General features: G+C 43.9%; 1 protein-coding gene across 10 annotated transcripts in view; it reads right to left on the reverse strand.

The window, feature by feature from the left end:
• SLC1A2 (solute carrier family 1 member 2) overlaps window positions 1–18,166 on the reverse strand; it is a 103,456-nt gene that overhangs the window by 77,123 nt on the left and 8,167 nt on the right. Inside the window, exon 2 of one of the 10 annotated variants that reach the window (XM_072863807.1) lies at window positions 10,581–10,706. The exons of the other annotated variants lie outside the window; for them this stretch is intronic. The gene's annotated coding sequence lies outside the window, so the exon portion shown is untranslated. The remainder of the gene's footprint in view (window positions 1–10,580; window positions 10,707–18,166) is intronic. 10 annotated transcript variants of the gene reach the window in all.

The following is an 18,166-nucleotide window of genomic DNA, read 5'->3' on the forward strand; positions in this document are numbered from 1 at the left end:
TGGATTACTGAATGTATAAAAAAACCCCTTAAAATCTTCTGCAATACTTTTACAACCATGCTATTTCTGCATAGAAAAGCTGTATGAAAAACTAGCAGGCACCAGACACATTTTTTCCCTAAATTTTGATTTTTATAGTTACCACCCAGATTCTAATTTAAAATTGTAATTTATTAAATGTCAGGAGGCATTTCCTATACAAAATTTAAAACAAGTGAGCTTTGCATAGGAATTTTGAAGCTCAGAGGAAGAAATTCCCTTTTAAACATAACCCATTCTGCCTGTCTGTTAATGGTTAGATAAACTCCTAGAGGTGCTTAAAGCTTGAGAGTAGATGACAAAGTTCCAGGAAAAATATAAGGAAAAGAAAAAAGATCTTATAGTTTACATAATGTACTACAAAATCCCAGCGCTACAAAGTCTTGCACTATTTTCCCAATAAAACACATGACACCACAGTGCACCACCATCAGGAACAGGATTTTGCATTTTCTGCTGCTGTAAACCACTAATAATTTACTCCTGACTGACAGTATTAGGTTGCCATAGTAATGTCTGAGATCTCTATTCACAAAAACGTATCTGGGCTGCTTTGAACATGAACAGTGCATGTCTTGACAAAGGGTAGATGTGTACACACTAAAGCTGACATTGCCCCATAAAAAACAGAGTCTGCAACTGACTGAATGATGGATTGTCTGTATAAATTTCAGGCAAGCAGAAGGTCACACTCTGCTGATGTAAATTGACAGAACTGCACTGAAGTCAGCAGAGTGATGACCAGTGAACACGAGCAGAAAATATATCTCACTGTCTGCAAGGTCTCCTGGCTGAGGGAAAGGAACAATAAATACTCTTCGTTTCCATTTTCTTTTGCACTGCACTTCTTGGAAAACAGTTGCTAGGTTTCATGTTCACATTATAATAGGATCTGTTTCTCCTAACGGAGCACCAGTTGCGTGTGGGCATACATAGCACACGTACAACCACCCTCACTGTGAAGTTAGAATGGCTCCCGTCTGTGTCCTTTGGCCATAAAAGTCTGTGTCACATTTTTGCACAGCTCCTTCAGTTCCCTGGAGCATGAAAGTAAGTCAGGAGGAGTGGTGATGGATGCATGGGATGCTTTGTGGTGCTGCCCATGACTTCAGAAGGACAGTCTTGTAGCTTAGGCAATTTTACCAGCCTGAAGTAATTATTATTATTAACAACAAATAATTCACTACTGCATGACTTGCACACATGTAGTCAGCCTTGCTTCTCTAATAGGGCCACTCCTCTATGATGGATGTAGCAACATCACAGTGTAAAATCATGAGGACTTTTATTTTGGGAGAGGCAGAGTGAATTTTACATAGTGGAGGGTGCTGGTGTTGCAAGCGAGTGGAACTGGATGCCTAAGGGAGGGGAGCTGGGCTCATCCCTGGACCCAGTCCAGCCTGGCTCGGCTGTGACCGAAACACGCAACCACTAATGGCAGTTTTGTGATATATGTGAAATGAGTGATTTCAGTTCCTAGGGAGCAGTCGCACAAACCATGAAAATATTACTTGTGGTAGACACAGCAGGGAGAAGCCAAAGGATAAATTGCCTGTTGGGATTAGATTCACTCCCTGCAAGACACAGGATGAGATTTTTCAAAGACACAAATCAGATGCTTGAATATTTAGAGGCCCCTCTGGAAGACCGTACTGAAGCAGCACCGAGACCTTCCTACCCATGGACCAATACTGACTGAAATGCATTCTTCTGGGTTGCTCATTTAGCATCATTCATGAGCACTGAATTCACTCTGACTTACAGCAGGCAACAAGCATGCTAACATGAAGTAAAGCCATCAGGTAACTATGGTTCAGATTAAAAACTAAGGCTAGGAAAGAAAAAAAATCAGAGGAACTGCATATGACTAAGCTCTGAAAGGCAAATGAAGAGGAAAGAGAAGCTCGGCATGCATGTATTTGGGATGAGCTGTGAATAAGGTAGTAGTGACAAAGAGGGTAACAGGTGAGAGAAAATTAATTCATATTCTCTTATGTTGCACTAGAATATGACTATCCACATTAAAAGCATTGTATTAAATGCACTAAGAATGGTGTCTAATTGTCTACACAGGATTTTAGTTTCCTAGAGAATGGGTGCTGTTGGTGGGTTGGCCTTTGGGTTCAGGTTCTTGTCTGGAGACCTGATGGAGATCGGATCTCAGCCCTGCAACAAACAGCGTCCTTCCTGCTCCACCAGGCAAGGCGCTCTGAGGTCAGCCTGCAGAAGGGCTGGTGCACCACGGCCCTGACTCCCAGGGCTTGAGCAGCATATGGCAGGCAGAAACAGACTCCCTCTGCTCACGCTGACCAGAAGGGTTAGCACGATACCAGACACAGGCTAACAATCCCAGCTGACAGACAAGGTACACTAGCTCAGCCGCAGCACTGAGCTAATGCAGCTGCACAACTCTCCTCAACTGGAGCTGCCTCACATCCCTCCAGCCCAGAGCACAGGCAGAGCAACGTCTGCACAGCAAGGGTTTGAAAGATTTGCACCTTGAGGCTAACCATATGAAGAGGCAATAAGAAAGTTTCAGCTCTCTAAGTCCATTTCTGACCAAGCCTAGCTCTTTCTGTACCTCAAGCATCCACCTCCATGTCCCAGTTTGAGTTTTACCAGCATGTTACTTTAAACCCAGATACAGCAGCATTAAGCAAACAGGGAGGAGCAGAGACTGACCTTTCTCCACTTCTTAAAAAAATGTGATTAGCTGGGTTTGACGATATGAACCACCGCTTCCTTTCCTTTCCGCTTTGGGGAGCACCCGAAGAAAATCACAGATGTAATTTTCAAAATACGTCATATTGTGTATCATAAAGCAGATCTGAGTATTATGAATTCTATTTTTTTAATACAGTAAGTCTTTGCTGTCCATCTGCTGGCAGAATTGAATTCCAGGTTTGTATTTTTTTTAAGGCAGTAAAAAATGTCACACCACAACTGCAATTTGGAAGTGGTATTGTCAGGGTATTCCTAAGTGGAGTTTCATTAGCCTATTTATGGTATTTCATTAAAAAAAAGTCCACTTACCATCTGTGAGCACTTTCCTCACAGCCTCATTAGGGAAGCACCTACTTGGCTTGCTTTGGTTTTCTCAAGTCATCTTTTTTTAGTGCTAATTACACTCTCCCATACAGCCTTGTTGTGTCCTTGTGGTTATATATTACTGTATGGCAGCATTTACTGTTAACAAAATGCCCTGTGAAGGGAGAACTGGGAACGTTAGCTTTTTAGCCCCCATTTCTGCATATCACATAAATGTTTCTGAGCTCTACCTGTTTTTTTTCTCCAAAAGAGCCACAAACAATTGCACGCTACTTGTTTTCACGAGTGTCCTGCTCCTCTTACACCCACAGCGCGAGGGAACTGCACCACAGAGGGAACAAAGCAAAGTTTGCACAAGCAAAGGCCTGTCACTCTGACACAGCTGCATTATATTTCTAAGACAAGTAAGTAGGAGTCAAATTAATTTTGTGCATAAAATCCATCTGTTTTATTAGCTGCCAGGCTCAAACTTGCTGAGTATCTCGTGTACTGCTAGCTGGTAGTCAGAAACAAGCAGAGTCAAAATCAATTCTTTAACCCCATCTCCTGGCCTCATCTGGGCAGTCACATTCAGAACCCAGCCAAAGAAAACGAAGCTGGTGAAACTCACAGTGAATTGAAAGATGTGATTTTTTTAGGCTTTACAACTCTAAGGCCTGCCTGCACTGGGAATCTATTGCGGTGCAGGCAAAGATACCACGCTGGCTGTCCTACACTTCCAACGTATAGTCAGCTACTTCACCTTTGCTTTGGGGTAAGCGTTTCTGCATGAGGAATTAGTGCAGAGTCGCTAGTGCACAGCCAATTAGCCAAATAGCTTGCTTCAGAGTAGGCAAGCCCATACATTTCCAGACAGAGTGCTAAACGTGTTTGTGAGTAGCTGTGAAGGATTTCTAAAGAAAGACTTTCAGATCAAGAGGTAATCCAGCAAAGCATCAGAATTTACGTGTGACACATATCACATATTCTATGAAAGTCTGGACTTGAGCAATAAGACCAGCATATTCCACTGACACTGCTTTCTTCCTGCTAGCCACACGGGCAATAGTCTCACTGAAGGAAGAGTAAACCTGAAATGAAATTTTCCTCCTCTATAACTGATGAGAAGTGATTGCCCCAACATGGGCAAATAGTCAGAGCAGTCTGTACTGGCAAACCCAAATAAACTATGCATAGTTGGCCAGGAGAGCTGCAATTAAATGTGTACCACCTTCCTCACGTTCCTTTGTAATTAATTTTTATTCGTTCTTGCAGTGAGTAAAGATTTAAAAAGTAACAAACAGGCAGAATACCCACCTTTCACCTATCAAAAGAAGTATTCGGAAAGCACTGTGAAAATCCTACAATGCCCTTTTTTCCTCACTTCCTTTTCAAGAAAAACCTGATATTTGTATCATAAATTAGTTCTAGCAACTATCAAGTCTGATTCTAGTTCAGGTGACCAACTATTGCCAGTAGTCTGAAGAAAAAATATGATATAGAGGCTTATACTGTAAACAGAACAGAGCAGGTAGCTAGAACTGTTAAATCCTACTTCGGTTTTTGTCAGGGGGTCACTATTTGATCTGTTCAAAAAACTGAGAATGAAAAATTTTCACATCTAAGGCATGCTAGAATGTATGGGCAAACTTGTGGGACACTGCATGTGAACACTGATGTCCACATGAATGTGGGTATTTGTACTCACAGTCACTGAGAACATACACTCACACAAGTGAGTCTGCTTACTGAGCCTGCCAGGAACCATTAAGGAGTGCAGTGCATGTAGGGTCTTCAGTACAACCACTATCCATACAGGCACTAAACAAGATGTAGGAAACTCCCACTTTTTATGTGGATGAGTGAATAGGAAAAAAAAAAGAAACTAAACATAACAAAAGTGTTATGGGCAAATAATAACTAGATGGTGAAATATAACTTTTCATTTTTCATTTTTGCACAGGAAAACTCATAATGCGTGATCCCACTGACCTAGAAGGATGCATTTTAAACAAAACTTACAAACTCTGAGATCTTCATATAGAATGTACACCTGTGCATTGATGTGAAACCCACTGAAACATATTTGAGTGGTGTCACTGATATGGAATCCATAGATAAAGATGGAGACTACTAACTGTTGTTACCAATGTTGAACAGTAAGACAAAGGAGGTCTCTCTCCCTGCTGGGGGAGTGACTGGTTGTTATCCTTTGCTGAGTTGTGAGTGGATTTTTTTAATATGAAATCAGATTCAGTATTGTCCACAAAACAGATAAGCTAACTCCCATCTTTTATTTTACAGTGGGTATTTACTGTAATTTTTCTAGCGATACACTGTAAGCCTGCATGGGATTTGATGTGCCTTTTTGTCTGCCTTATTACTGTTTTCTGACTTTGCTTCTGCTAATCCACCTAATCTTTGTGGGACCTCATGGCACTTGAAAAAACACACATGAATCACTACAGCAAGTTAATGCTGATGGTTTGAAAACACTAACAGTGGAATCACTTGTCAGGGACAACTGTCAGTTACACTAAAGGATTTTAGAAGAGGACTAGATTTAAGGCTGAAATCTGGAGTCTTTTCTGTTCCACATACATAATTTGAGTATTTCAGAAGGAATTAAGAGTGCAATTCTTGGTCGGAGGGATGCTTATCTGAGAAGACACTGAAAGATACACATACAGCTTAGCCAACTCCTGTATCACCTTCTCCAGAGACTCTGGACAAAGGATATGTTGAGGAGGAAATACAAGATAAGGATGTCTACTACACTGACCAACCATTGTAAATGATCCCAAAGGCTGAAAATTAAAGCACCTGCTAGAATATTCTAATTTATACTGGGATGGGACTGTGAAGATCAATTCCACAGAGCCCAAATACTTCTTCTACACTGAACTCAGGACATGGTGAAACAGCAGAGAGAATCTGTCGATAAATCTTTAAGATTTATCCTAAAGATTTTGAGGCCAGCAATACCCAGACAGACAAAAAAAATGATAGCTATGTCATCTCCACTTTAATGTAAATTTTGCAGTATATCAAATGGGACAATTTAAAACTATGCCACGTTTGTCAGTTTTGTTCCAGAGACACCTGGCAAGTTGGTCGCAGATCACAGCTTAGACATAATAGTGACTGCATGTTTGCACGTGTTTCTTTTAGTATGTGTCTGTATGTAAAAACTTCCATGGCTCAGTAGATGTATGAGCATCTTCTTTAAACAAGGAAGACCCTTTACAATAATTGTTTATGGGCAATTTCAAGAAAACACACCATTCCGTTCTTTTACACTTTGTCATGTAAAAAATGCCCTGCTGGGGTGTTATCTTGCTTACCTAATTGCTTGTTCGACTGATAAACTAACTTTTTTCTGTCTCCTGCTATTCTGTCCTGCTAGGCAGAATCTGAAGTTATGTCAAGAGCATAAGCCATGAGAAAGAATCTACCTGTTGAAACATGACACATTATGCCAGAAATTGTTAAAGAAACAATCAGCTTCAGATAGGTTTTGACCTTCCTTTTCCTGCGTACTTTTTTGTAATAGTCCGGAAAACAAATAGTGATGGAAGGTTTGTGAAATGCGATAAGCTCGTCATCTGCCAATAAGGATCTTTCCATTCTGGCTTTTGATGTACATTTGGCACTAGAGTATTTCCCATCACTGGGAAATCTCCTATCTATCCTTCAGGTATGTACTTTTGATGTCTAAAAGCCTAGTTTTACGAATCAGCCACCGTTAATAAACACATCAATTTCACAACAGTGCTTAGAAACATCAGTTGTGAAAAATGCAGTCTGCCTCTAAAAATAAATAGTCATCGTCAGCTTTTTTGATATTTTAAGCTTCAGGGAAAAAAAAACTGAGAGGAAACAAAAGGACAACCTAAGCATTCACAAACAATTCAACAAATCTGAAGACAACCTGGTATTTTCTTTTCGCAAGAAGAGGGAAGCCACTGCAGGTCCACGCAAAGAAGCAAGTTCAGCCCCTCATCTGGCCTCCCTTTGCTCTAGTCAGGCAGCAAAGGGGCAACCAACATCACCTGGGATGAAAAGTGTGGGAAACAGACAGTTTTGCATTACCTGACTGGCTGTGGCGACAGGACAACTGTTCTATCCACAGCCACGGATTCCTGTGTGACAGGGAGCAAATCTCACACCTTAGCTCTCCATCTATAAAGATGAGAATATATTACTTCTCCTAAGCTGTCTCTGATTTCTCTGCTCAGACAGGAAGATAAATTAGGAGAAATTAATCTTTCTGTACATGTCATTTTAGCCTCAAAGAGGCATGTCTTAGGCATTCTGGTATCACAGCATTACTAATAAATAGATTAGAAAAACAACACCTCGATGTGGCCACTCTTGATATGCCATGGATGAGAAGGGAGATTACCAAAACTACCATCTTTCTTAATGGCAGAAGGAGTATAAATAGCAGGGAAACTGGCTGAAGTTAAGTCCTCCTTCTCTTTCCTTTCTCTCACCATTGGAAATAATGAAGAAACAGTATATGACAGCTACTGTGATTTCCTTATGGTGTCTAAAATGACGGAAATACTTCACTTAGAAGATGATGTATGGTCACTGTGTAACCTAGGGTAATTACCAGGTATTAACACACAGGTACAAGATGGTAATTAGTTTGTCCCCCCCTTTTCAGTTCACAGTCTTGAGGCCAAGTCTGACATCCAGGCACCAACTGCTGTTTCTGTAGCTCCCATTCAATGTGCCTGTCCAACCTGTGACCCGTTCTGGCAGGTTCCTCTCATCAGCTCTGACCAGCTTCCAAGTGATGACTTTCAGTGCTCCCTCTGCAGATATAGAGCCGGTGGCTTTAAGGTGAGAGCTCTAGCTCCTTCTTCCCATGACCTCTAGCACTCAGCAGGCAATGGCTGTCAGGAGCAGTCTAGCGATCTCAGACATGTGCTGACTGCTGAAATCCTCCTGTATTTGCACAAGGAGGAGGGATACAATGGCTGCTACACTGATTCAGGTATCACAATGATTTCATACCTTCAATGCAGAGCCTGAATAGAAAATACTATGAACTGTTACCACCCAGTAGAATTAAACTGTCACTTAACACTTTTTCATGTCAATTATATCAATCCTACACTGTTGTTACATCAATATATCAAGGAGTCTAAGTAATGAACCAGTTTCATATGCAGGTTGAATAGCATGACATACACGGAAAATCACTTGTACTTATCAAAGCAAATGGCACATCTAGACTGAGTGATCCAGACACAGGGGAAAACTTCACTGATGAAACAGTATTGTTCTTCATGTTTTTATTGTTAAGGGCTACATATGCTGGTTCTGCAGGACATTTTGAGGGCAGCCCAAAGTTCAAAATGGACAGGAATAAAGATACTGGCATTTGAGTCTTTCTATGACTACATCTTTACTATTTCCTCAAGATAAGAAAATGCATTCTTTTCTCCTGATTTGGAGAACACATACAGATTAACTAACGCCATTGTTACTTTGAATTAGAAACATTTCTCTGTAGGTTAGTGAATACATAAAGCCTACAAATTGAGTTGGTTTCGGACTCCACCTTACTCCTGCCCTCACCGGGGCCCCTACTTCAAAGGGCCATAACAACTGATGGTGTCTTTTTTCAGCTAGAAAAATGCAGCGCACAAAGAAGTGCTGGTAATAAACACTGCCACGCTCTTGCTGCAGCAGTTTGCTGGATCTCTGTAAGAGAGTGCAAGTTGTCTGAAGCAGACAACTGTCTGTCTTTCTACTGTAAATGTATGTAACACTTCATGTACAGCTGGGTTCTGATCCCCAGCCCAGGCTTTTGGACACTGCCAGCACAATGATGAACGGCAAGATCTCAAGCCAACTGATCTCCTACGACGCAGAGGCTTCCAAAGCACGCACAACTAAGAAACTGACGTACCTAAACTCAACAGCCTACCTCATTTGTGGAAAGGCAAAATAATATAACTGTTTAAGAGCACTTGGTAACACAATACCATCATCTAAGGCAGGAAGCTGGTGAGAATTCAGGTGGCCAGAACAGGATTCCTTCAGTCTGAATTTAGCTACGTATATTCCTGCTTTATGTTTCACAAAATCCTTAACTGCTACTGATAGTAGCATCTCATTGCTAAATATTATAGATGAAAAAAAAGTGTCTTGGCAAAAATAGCCAGGTATGATAAATACCAACCAACATATTGGGATTTTACTCTTTGCACTATGATTTTGCACCTACTGCCAGGTCACCTAAAAAAATGGGGCTTACACAACCACACCATCCTTGTGGGTTTTACCTGTTTCCTGCTGCCCAGTAAGTCTTTCCACCTATTCACTGATTTCAAGCCAGACACAATCAGGGGATCAACATCTGAAAGACATTCAAGCCTTGGTTACTGAGTGAGGGTGAAGACCCCCTAGACCTCCCTGACTGAGGGAGAGAGTCTGCAGCAGGAGTTCAAGCTTTATTCTGTTTGCAAGGGTGCCACCATGTGACACAAACCCATTCCCAGAAAAGGGAGACAGGAATGTCCTCCTCGAGGCACTCCAGCAACTCGCTTGAAGAGATGGTGACTGCTGTGGGGCCTTTCTGCCCTTAACTTCAAGCCCAGTACTGTGCCTTTCACAGGGTCCTCCAGGCTCCCCTCAGAAAGGGCTGTTGGGAACCCCCTTCGGCAGACCACCAGGGAACATACAGGGCAGTGAAGCAAACGGGACAGGAAAGAAGGCAAGAAGGAAGGCAACAACTAATCCTAGAAGCAGCAGAAAGCTTCCTACTGAGGTGCTTTGGTATTACAGCGAGACAGATTTTGTAACGCTTTTGGCCTACATAGCTGTGAAGGTTCCTTCGGCACTTTTTATGTCAATAGAAATAGTATCTCCTGGCAGTTTCCAGCATGGGACGTTGCCATCTGCCTGTTCTAAGTCCCCCATAAATGTCGGGTGAGGGATTCTGATCTGGTTTTCACTTCCTGTCCTAGATTGCTATGATATAAATAGCAGCCAGGTGTTAATTAATTCCCATATGAGTGCGTGTGTGGGGATACCATGTGTTTATACATATGCGCTTTTAAGGACAAATCTTTTCTCAGTTACTATAGCAAGAGTAGTTCTTACACAGATAAGGACCAGATGCTTAATTAATGAGATACCTTTTTGCCTCAAAGGAAGTGTACTACAACTGTACATACTCAGTATGCTGCTTCTGCCACTGTATGGGGCCAAGAGCTCTCTGCACGTTTGGCATGAATTTGCAACAGAAGCCTCCACATGCTGCATGACTGGAGATTATGGTTTACCTCCAGCCATGCTTTGCCCCAGTCTGTGCTCCTCGTGACGAGTACGCGAAGTACTGTTCACCAGCGGCTTACGTATGCAAATGTCTCAACAGGCCATGGCAGCATCTCGGCTTGTGGCCGCAGAAGCAGCTGTGCTGCCGGCATGCACACGAGTATCCAGAAGATGACAAGAGCCTGCCAGGAAGTCATCCCCCAGTGGGGAGCACTTACCTGAGCAATATTAGTAACCAGCTGAGGGTAAACTTATCTTAGCAGTTTAGTCCAAATCAGGAGCGAGCTTCTGGAGTGAACTTCCTGATGACGCCCACCTGCGGCACTCTAGTTTGCATTGCGGAGCTGTATTGGGGCAGATGCACTGAATTACTTTTGGATTAAGCTACACCAGAAAATGCGCTCCAGGAGCACACCTAAGGCTCTCCACATACTAACCAGTGTCGTGTGGACTTACCAGGACCAACTATTCCTGTTGGGCTGGACTATTATTCATGTATACATAGGCTGAAGCCAATCTCACGAAAAACCAGTAACATGGACATAGTATAGTATGGTATGGTGTGCCAGCAGTATATGGCATCACAGCCATATCCAAGAACTGAGATATGAAGATAATACATGGAGACAGCTGCATACCATGTATTTGTGGTATACAGAATCTCAGAACAGTTAAGGTTGGAAGGGACCTCTGGAGAGCTTCTAGTCCATTCTTATATCCCCAGTTACATGTTACATATGTGTTGGCATTTTTTTAGATTAAGGAAGCCATGGTCCTAGATGGTTGGTGGTTAGTAAAAATCACAAATGCTGGCCATAATTTTCATACTCTAAAAGAAATAACATTGATCTTTTTTTCCTTGGACTGAGAAACCTGTTGAGAAACAGGCTTTCAGGCTCTGTATGGGCCTGACCTGGGACATAAAGGGTACCCATGCCTGCCTCTGTGCTTGCCCGGGACATCCATACTAGCGCTCTTGTGCGCTCAAATTAATTAGCCTGACTAAGAGGCAGTCATTAGCCTGGATACAATGCTGGGGCTAATACAGTTACACCACCTTCAGGATCTAAACTGGTCCCTGATCATGTTGCTCCTCCAGGTTGGAAAGATGTACCAGAGGTGTCAGTCAGCCCCTCTAAGAGGATGCTGCATCAGACACGCTTGCCCAAAGGAGTAGGAACGGACAGGTTTGCGCACAGAGCCTGCCACACAGCCTTTGTGAATGATGTGCAGTGTGTCAGAAGCTTAGCCGTGCACGTGACTTGTTTACCGGTGATCTCTGTCATTGTCCCTGCAAGAAAGCGAATCTCCAAGATCCAAACTTAACTCAGCTGCTGGGGTTAGCACAGTAAATGACAGGAGGAAGTACAATGAATGGTTGGAAAGGCAAACACCAGGGGCTCCTGCCTCGGGGGAGATGAAGTCCACCATCTGGAAACCACATGGTATGGCTTAAGGAGGCCACAAGTAAATCAGCGGTGCAGTCACTCTCAGATTTGAAGGACAAATTTGGCAGTGGGGCTAAGCGAGACTAACTTGATTCACACAGAAATGTGAACTAGCAGGTGAAATACTTATAGCTCCCCTTAGACCTGTTTATTTGTCTTCACTGGGGTAGATGTACAGGGATAAATTAATGCATTTACACTTTTGGCAAGTATCAGTTTGAATGCAGGTTTTACTGCTACCCCCTCTAAGTGTACCAAACTGACCATCTTCTCACCACACAGATTTTACACTGATTAATCACTGATTATTCTGGATATGCCGAAGGGATGATTGGTTAAATTTAAACTTGCCCTGAAACATGTATTTCAGAGGTGCTGTCCGTTATCTTCTTACTGGGGATGCAGATAATGAGCTATCACAGAATAAGAAAAAGCTCGATTCCTGGATGGAGCTCAAGGACCTTGACTTTGGTAATGGCAGTTGCATCCTGCCCACCCAACAGAGACAGGAAGGCAGCCCCTATGCCTATATATAGCTACCAGTATTAGAACCAACACGGCAAACCTGCCAATGCGAAAATCAACACCGCAAAATACACTAACAGGTTTTGAGATTGACAGAGAAAAGGCTCAAAACTTCCTGGCAATTTTGGAAGCAACACCAGTGAACCAGCTGAAGACAGAATCAGATATGCCTTTGCATGCAGCCAGAGAAGAAGAAACATTTTACGCCAAACTAAACAAAATAGTACTGAAGCATAGAGACTTGGCAAAACCTCTTCTCAGCTGGCTGTCTTCACAGAGACGCTAGGTGAATTATCAGTGTCTAGTGACCAGGAAAGAGAACTATTAAAAAAAGACAAAACAGAAGCCATGAAGGACTAGAAATAAAAGAATGACAACAGAGATGGCTGAAATACCAAATATCTAATGGTAAAGGAGAAAGCCAAAAGTTACTGTGGAAATATATGACAGAGGTGGCATTAAAATGCACCGATATGACAGAAACAGCAGCAAAGTCTACTAAATAAAACTGTTGAAGGAGACAGTATCTGAAATGGAGCAATGAAGCATACACACACATAAATATACATATACATAATGTATATTATAGTTGTAGGCAACTCCCTTCTGAGGGGAACAGAGGGTCCAGTATGCCAGACAGACCCTCCTCTTAGGGTAGCCTGCTGCCTCCCTGGGGCTGGGTTAAGGACATCACTAGGAAACTTGCTAGACTGGTGCAGCCCTTGGATTATTACCCATTACTGCTCTTCCATGTGGGTGGTGATGAGGCAGCAATGTGTAGTCCGAGGGCAATCAAAAGAGACTTCAGGGCCTTGCGACAGTTGGTAAGGGAATCTGGAGCACAGGCTATTTTTTTCTCTCTCCTTCCAGTTGCGGGCAGCGACATTGGAAGAAACAGACACACTCACTCAATTAATACATGGCTCCACGGCTGGTGTCACTGCCACAATTTTGGGTTTTTCAATAATGGGAAGGCCTACACGGCACCAGGCCTGCTGGTGTCAGATGGGATTCACCTTTCTCAAAGGGGGAAGAGGGTCTTTGCTCACAAGCTTGCAGGGCTCATTGACAGAGCTTTAAACTAGACTTGAAGGGGGAGAGGCGATAATATCAGGCTTGCCTGTGACAAGCTGTGGGAAGACATGCCAAGGTTAGAGGGATGGGGTGCTAGTGAGGGCCCCTCAGCCTGTTGCTCTGAGATGTGCTGGCTACACTGGAGCACACTTGAAGTCTTACGTAGATAAGCCAGGGGCTCCTGAGGTAATAGGAGCCAACAGGGAAACACCAGTGAAATACCTCAAAGGAATTAAGGGGTGTTCCTCTAAGAAGGTGACACGGCCGACAGCCCAGCTGTCAACACCAATGCACGCAGCACGGGCAACAAACAGGAGGAGCTGGAAGCCACTGTGCTGCTAGAAAGCTATGACCTAGTTGCCATTCCTGAAACTTGGTGGGACAAATCCCATGACTGGAGTGCAGCTATCGATAGCTACAGGCTGTTCAGAAGGAACAGGCAAGGAAGGAAGGAAGGGCAGAGGAGTTGCTGTCTATGTCAAGAAATTGACAGAGTATGAAGAGCTGTCTCCAAAGAATAGCCACAAGCAGGCTGAAAGCATATGGGTTCTTACACATTAGACACCAAGGCAACAAAGGGAACCTTGTTGTTGGTGCCTACTACAGGCCACCTGATCAAGGGAAGCCTATTGATGAAGACATCTTACTACAGCTACAGGAGGCATTGCTCTCACAGGCTCTCGTCCTGCTGGGGCACTTCAACCACCCCGACATCTGCTGGAAAAGTAGCATGGCGAGCTGTAGGCAATCCAGGACTCCTGGAATGCACTGAGGATAGCTTCTTAACCCCGGTAATAGACAGCCCTACCAGAGGGGATGCGATACTGGACCTGTTGGTCACCAACACACGTGAGCTAATTGGTGACATCCAGATTGGAGGCAGCCTGGGCTGCAGTGATCATGCACTGGTGGAGTTCGCAGTCCTGAGGGATATGGGACAGGCGAAGAGTAAAGTCAGGACCCTGAATTTTAGGAAAGCAAAATTCCAGCTGTTCAAGAAATTAGTCACAGGACCCCCTGGAAAACTGCCCTCAGGGACAAGGGAGCAGAACAGCGCTGGCAGATCTTTAAGGATGCTTTCCATAAAGCACACAATCTCTCAATCCCCAGGTGTAAGAAATCAGGCAAGGAAGGCAAGAGACCAGCATGGATGAATGAAGACCTGCTGGTCAAACTAAAGGACAAGAAGGAAATGCACAGGCAGTGGAAACAGGGACAGGTATCCTGGGAATAGTATAGGAACACTGCCTGGTTGTGTAGGGATGGGGTCAGGAAGGCCAAGGCGTGGCTGGAGCTGAACTTGGCAAGGGATGCAAAGAATAATAAGAAGGGCTTCTATGGGTATGTCAGCCAGGAAAGGAAGGTCAAAGAAAGTGTACCACCCTGATGAACAAGACTGTCAAACTGGTAACAACAGACAAGCAGAATGCTGAGGTACTCAAACTTTTTTGCCGCAGTCTTCACTGACAAGCTCTCTTCCCAGACCTCTCAAGTGGATGGACCACAAGGCAGGGCCTGGGGGAGCAAAGTCCCTCCCACTGTAAGAGAAGATCAGGTTTGAGACCACCTGAGGAACCTGAACATACCTAAGTCTATGGGACCTGATGAGATGCAGCCCAGACTCCTGAGGGAACTGGCTGATGTAGTTGCCAAGCCCCTCTCCATTATATTGGGAAAGTCATGGCAGTCAGGTGAAGTCCCTGGTGACTGGAAAAAGGGAAACATTGTGCCCATCTTTAAAAAGGGTAGAAAGGATGACCCTGGGAACGACCGACCTCTCAGCCTCACCTCTGTGCCTGGGAAGATCATGGAACAGATTCTCCTAGAAGCTATGCTAAGGCACATGGAGGGACAGGGAGGTGATTTGAGACAGCCAGCATGGCTTCACCAAGGGCAAGTCTTGCTTGATGAACCTAGTGGCCTTCTATGATGGAGTGACTACATCAGTGGACAGGGGAAGAGCTACGGATGCCGTCTATCTGGACTTCTATAAGGCCTTTGACACGGTCCCCCACAACATCCTTCCCTTTAAATTGGAGAGATATGGGTTTGATGGGTGGACTGTTCAGTGGATAAGAAATTGGCTGGAAGGTCACATCCAGAGAGTAGTGGTCAGCGGCTCAATGTCCAGAGGGAGATCAGTGATGAGTGCTGTCCCTCAGGGGTCCATACTGGGATCAGTACTGTTTAATATCTTCATCAATGACACAGACAGTGGGATCAAGTGCACCCTCAACAAGTTTGCAGACAACACCAAGCTGAGTGGTGCAGTTGACATGCCTGAGGGACAGGATGCCATTCAGAGGGACCTGGACAAGCTGGAGAAGTGGGCCCATGTGAACCTCATGAGGTTCATCAAGGCCAAGTGTAAGGTCCTGCACCTGGGTCAGGGCAACCCCTGGTATCAATACAGGCTAGGGGATGAAGGGATTGAGAGCAGCCCTGCTGGGAAGGGCTTGGGGGTACTGGCAGATGAAAAGCTGGACATGAGCCAACAATGTGCGCTCGCAGTCCAGAAAGCCAACCGTATCCTGGGCTGCACCAAAAGAAGCGAGGCCAGCAGGTCAAGAGAGGTGATTCTGCCCCTCTACTCTGCTCTGGTGAGACCCCACCTGGCGTACCGCATCCAGCTTTGGAGTCCTCAGCACAGGAAAGACATGGACCTGTTGGAGTGGGTCCAGAGGAGGGCCACAAACATGATCAGAGGGATGGAACACCTCTCCTATGAGGAAAGGCTGGGAGAGTTGTGGTTGTTCAGCCTGGAGAAGAGAAGGCTCTGGGGAGACCTTATTTACGGCCTTTCAATACTTAAAGGGGGCTTATAAGAAAGATGGGGAGAGACTTTTTAGCAGGGCCTGTTGCGATAAGACAAGGGGGAATGGTTTTAAACTAAACAAGGGTATATTTAGACTAGATATAAAGAAGAAATTTTTTCACAATGAGGATGGTGAAACACTGGAACAGGTTGCCCAGAGACATGGTAGATGCCTCATCCCTGTAAGTGTTCAAGGTCAAGTTGGACAGGTGTGGGATAATAGCTGGAGGTGACTTAGAAATTAAACTTATATTCACACTTTTAGGTAAGGTACAGCAGTGAAGAAGATTCCTGGGTGGAATGCAGCTGACATGCAAGGCCATTCCATGGAAGTTCCGTAGGCCTGTAACCTTAGACGTCGGTGACGCCAGGGGAGCTTGGTGTACTGACTCTAAGAAGGTACTGTTCGGAGGGTGGAGCGGTGTGGAGATGCCGTGGCCAGGCTCTGCAATTAAAAGGGAACTCAAAGGTATTGTGTGTGACCAGTAAGCTGCACATTTGCTACCCTGGGCCAACAGTCTGTCACGTTTCTGACAAAATGCTGTCCTTTGATGAACTTTGCTCATTATAACATCATTATAATACCAAAACACACCTCCATCCCAAAAGCTACCCGCCTCCAAGGTGCGACCACCCCTCACTGAGCTTGTGCTTTGAATTTTTCCTAGCCTATACCTTTAAAGCGAAGCAAGAAAACTTTACACCAATCCTAAACAAAGATGTATGACTAGAGTCACTCAAGCTCTACCCGAAAGGTGAAAGATAGTATAAAATGGCTTAAGAGAAAGCGAATGTTAGGGAAGACACCATCGCGTACCACTCTGACCTCTGGGATCAGTTGACGGGCTGAGCCTCTCTTCCCCCCCATCGGGACGCCTTTGGGTAAGATTTGAACACTTGGTTATACCAAGTGCCTCCCCGGGAAACTTAGAAATCTCTCTAGAGTTGCTTTATCATCTCTAACGCGTTTATAGCCGGCAGTGTCACTCATACTCTTGGTATTTGCACGTGCTTTGCAGACAGTAAATTTATCACCGGTAATCCAAAGAATCTTTGTATCTGTTGCTCTAATAAACTGCACTCTTTATTAAAGTGGCCGTGATAGTTCATGCAACACAACTAGACTGGGGGGTGCAGCGCGTTTAAATTAACGCTGTCGCCTTTACTCTGATGAATAGCTGCATATACAGTCCTTAGAAAATAACCGTTGACCAAGTCTGAGACTAGGACTGGACTTAGCCGCCCCTAGACTCCTCTCTGAGAAGGAGTTTAGAAAGCAAGGGGGTCCTGTCTGAACCTCGTGACTCAACGGGAGGGTTCCACCCCCCTCAGCCACTCCTCAGACTCCTACACACAGTAACTCTTAACGCAACAACAGGGCTCTGAGCAACCTGACCTAGCTGAAGATGTCCCTGCTAATTGCAGGGGGGTTGGACTAGATGACCTTTAAAGGTCCCTTCCAACCCAAACTATTCTATGATTCTCTATAAATGTAAATGCCTACAGGAATAGCCCAGAGTTTAACTCATGTGTTGAGAAAATAGTAAAAAAGGCTACTGAGCAGAAAGCAGCCTGGGAAAATTACTGATTTTTGACTTGGTGTTTATGTTTTTAAAAAGTCAAGAAATAGATCAGTCACAGTCACACTAAAAAAGATATGTTTTGAGTTTGACAGCAAAACTTAAAAAAAAAAAACCACACACAAAAAGACAAATATTGTTTTAGTCAACCCAAAATATTTCCTTATTATGCAGTGAAGTGTTTTCCTTTGTATTGAGCCCCTACATTTCACTTTAGTCTTCCTTTTTTCATTGACCTTTTTTTCAATTGAAAAACAGGTTTGAAATGAAAATGTTTGGGCTGAAATGAAGCATTTATTTTTGAAAAATAAAAATTAAATGTTTTTCATTTTTAAATTCCCCTTCCCCTTCCACCTTAAAAC

Source organism: Ciconia boyciana, chromosome 6, assembly GCF_034638445.1.
Source record: "Ciconia boyciana chromosome 6, ASM3463844v1, whole genome shotgun sequence".
Lineage (NCBI taxonomy): Eukaryota > Metazoa > Chordata > Aves > Ciconiiformes > Ciconiidae > Ciconia > Ciconia boyciana.